Below are 3,545 nucleotides of genomic sequence, written 5' to 3' on the forward strand. Positions count from 1 at the left end.
ATAATTATACGCCAATCAGATTATAACTTACCGTAAATAGCAATGGTAAAGTTACAATTGCCAGTATTATTATAATTGTCAGTGGCATTACATGTTACAACAGTGCTGACATCATAAAATGTGCTTCCAATATAATCACATACTGGTGTGAAAGAGTCTCCAGAGTTGTCTGTAACATAGGGTGCTGTCCATGTGACATTTGCCCAGCAGTTATCGTTACCTGTTATGTTTTGACTAGGTGGACATTGAAGGTCTGGAGGCTCACAATCTAATTATAATCCATAAAATGCTGTCAGTGCAACATATATTACATTCATTTGTAAAATTAAATGGCTTAACTACAGAATATGTTATTATTATTATTTCAAACACGTTCTTTTAAACAACCAAACTTATTTTTATCTACTAAAACGTACGTTTAATGATGTTAATTATTTCAAAAAGTTTGTTTGTAGTACCTTTAACTTCAACAGTAAATTGACAGTAACCAACATTCCCATTACAATCTGTTGCGGCATATCCTACTGTGTATACACCAATTGTCAGAGAATTTCCGCTAGTGTAGTTAGTAGTTATGTTGACATCACTACAGCAGTTGTCGGTTGCATTGGCTTGTTCCCAGGTGGCATCGACTGAATCTGTTCCTATGTCCGTGCACACCTCAATGTCAACTGGGCAAGTCACATTAGGGGTTGTCTCATCTGTACAATAAATAAAATGTAATCATACTGATATTCCAATGATAAAAAATATTAAAACATGTGTGTTTGTGTTAAAGGAGGGCATTTTTCCTGGACTATTCTTTAAATTATGTTACTTTATTGGATATCGCTGACTTCACTTTACTATGTTCTCTGACCTCTATCTTTGTATGACTTTTGCAATATTGTTCCACTTTTCAAAAATGTATTTTATATATTTAATAATAACTATACGCCAATCAGACTATACCTTACCGTACATAGCAATGGTAAAGTTCCAATTGCCAGTGTGTCAGTGGCATTACATGTTACAACAGTGCTGACATCATAAAATGTGCTTCCAATATAATCACATACTGGTGTGAAAGAGTCTCCAGAGTTGTCTGTAACATAGGGTGCTGTCCATGTGACATTTGCCGAGCAGTTATCGTTACCTGTTACGTTTTGGCTCGGTGGACATTGAAGGTCTGGAGGCTCACAATCTAATTATAATCCATAAAATGCTGTCAGTGCAACATATATTACATTCATTTGTAAAATTGAATGGCTTAACTACAGATCATGTTATTATTATTATTTCAAACACGTTCTTTTAAACAACCATACTTATTTTTATCTACTAAAACGTACGTTTAATGATGTTAATTATTTGAAAAAGTTTGTGGTACCTTTAACTTCAACAGTAAATTGACAGTAACCAACATTCCCATTACAATCTGTTGCTGCATATCCTACTGTGTATACACCAATTGTCAGAGAATTTCCGCTAGTGTAGTTAGTAGTTATGTTGACATCACTACAGCAGTTGTCGGTTGCATTGGCTGGTTCCCAGGTGGCATCAACTGAATCTGTTCCTATGTCCGTGTACACCTCAATGTCAACTGGGCAAGTCACATTAGGGGCTGTCTCATCTGTACAATAAATAAAATGTAATCATACAGATATTCCAATGATAAAAAATATCAAAACATGTGTGTTTGTGTGGGAGGAGGGTTTTTTACTGGACTATTCTTTAAATTATGTTACTTTATTGGATATCGCTGACTTCACTTTACTATGTTCTCGGACCTCTATCTTTGTATGACTTTTCGCAATATTGTTCCACTCTTCGAAATGTATTTTATATATTTAATAATAATTATACGCCAATCGGATTATAACTTACCGTAAATAGCAATGGTAAAGTTACAATTGCCAGTGTTATTATAATTGTCAGTGGCATTACATGTTACAACAGTGCTGACATCATAAAATGTGCTTCCAATATAATCACATACTGGTGTGAAAGAGTCTCCAGAGTTGTCTGTAACATAGGGTGCTGTCCATGTGACATTTGCCCAGCAGTTATCGTTACCTGTTACGTTTTGGCTAGGTGGACATTGAAGGTCTGGAGGCTCACAATCTAATTATAATCCATAAAATGCTGTCAGTGCAACATATATAACATTCATTTGTAAAATCAAATCGTTTAATAATAATAATAATAATTTTGGCTTATATAGCGCATTATGCTAAAGCCTCAATGCGCTTAACAGTAAAAATAAAATTCTGGAAAAAAAAAATACAAGCTAAAAAGGTAAGTTTTTAAAGCTGCCTTAAAGTCATCAATGGAAGTTGCCTGTTGGATTGTAATAGGCAGAGCATTCCAAAGGAAGACAGAAGCCCAAGAAAAAGAACGACTACCATAATGCTTTGTCGACGGGCGAGTGGAATGAGCAAGTAGAGATTCTGAACTAGATCTCAGAGACCTCTTAGGAATGTAAGGATGAATGAGTTGTGAAATAAACATTGGCGAGGAATTATGTAGTGCTTTGAAAACAAATAATAAAATCTTGTAAGTAATTCTCTGTGTTACAGGAAGCCAATGATGGTGCCTTAACACAGGAGTGATATGATCTCTAATTGGGCTTAAAGTGACCAAACGGGCAGCTGCATTCTGAACTCGCTGAAGTTTTGAAATATCCTTAGCTGGTAATCCATAAAGCAATGAGTTACAACAATCCAGCCTTGATGTTACAAAGCTTAACTACAGAATATGTTTTTATAATTATTTCAAATATGTTCTTGTGAACAACTTAACTTATTTTTAATTACTAATAAGTACGTTTAATGAGGTTAATTATTTGAAAATGTTTTTTGGTACCTTTAACTTCAACAGTAAATTGACAGTAACCAACATTCCCATTACAATCTGTTGCTGCATATCCTACTGTGTATACACCAATTGAGAGAGAATTTCCGCTAGTGTAGTTAGTAGTTATGTTGACATCACTACAGCAGTTGTCGGTTGCATTGGCTGGTTCCCAGGTGGCATCGACTGAATCTGTTCCTATGTCCGTGCACACCTCAATGTCAACTGGGCAAGTCACATAAGGGGCTGTCTCATCTGTACAATAAATAAAATGTAATCATACAGATATTCCAATGGTAAAATATATCATAACATATGTGTGTGTGTGTGTAGGGGGTGGGGGCTTTTTCCTGGACTATTCTTTAAATTATGTTACTTTATTGGATATCGCTGACTTCACTTTACTATAATCACTGACCTCTATTTTTTATGAATTTTCGCAATATTGTTCCACTACAACAAGGGTACGCTACCGACGGTCTCATATGAGTAGTATAGAGGAGGGGTCTTTAATTAGAAGGAGACATGTAATTCATAAACTCTTCTAAATGTATTTTATATTGTTATAGTAATTACACGTCAATCAGATTATAACTTACCATAAATAGTAATGGTAAAGGTACAATTGCCAGTGTTATTATAATTGTCAGTGGCATTACATGTTACAACAGTGCTGACATCATAAAATGTGCTTCCAATATGATCACATACTG

At 34.9% G+C, this 3,545-nt stretch overlaps 1 long non-coding RNA gene across 1 annotated transcript; it reads right to left on the bottom strand.

Moving 5' to 3' along the window:
* Positions 1-1,579: 1,579 nt before the first annotated feature.
* LOC117120436 lies at positions 1,580-3,005 on the bottom strand. The gene is made up of 3 exons (XR_004447349.1): positions 2,845-3,005; positions 1,867-2,103; positions 1,580-1,612 (listed from the first exon to the last, which is right to left on the bottom strand). It is a non-coding gene; the product is annotated as an uncharacterized LOC117120436 (long non-coding RNA).
* Positions 3,006-3,545: the final 540 nt, after the last annotated feature.

The sequence above is a fragment of the Anneissia japonica genome, unplaced genomic scaffold (assembly GCF_011630105.1).
Source record: "Anneissia japonica isolate Jap-2015-1 unplaced genomic scaffold, ASM1163010v1 scaffold287612_len22365_cov203, whole genome shotgun sequence".
In the NCBI taxonomy this organism is placed as follows: domain Eukaryota; kingdom Metazoa; phylum Echinodermata; class Crinoidea; order Comatulida; family Comatulidae; genus Anneissia; species Anneissia japonica.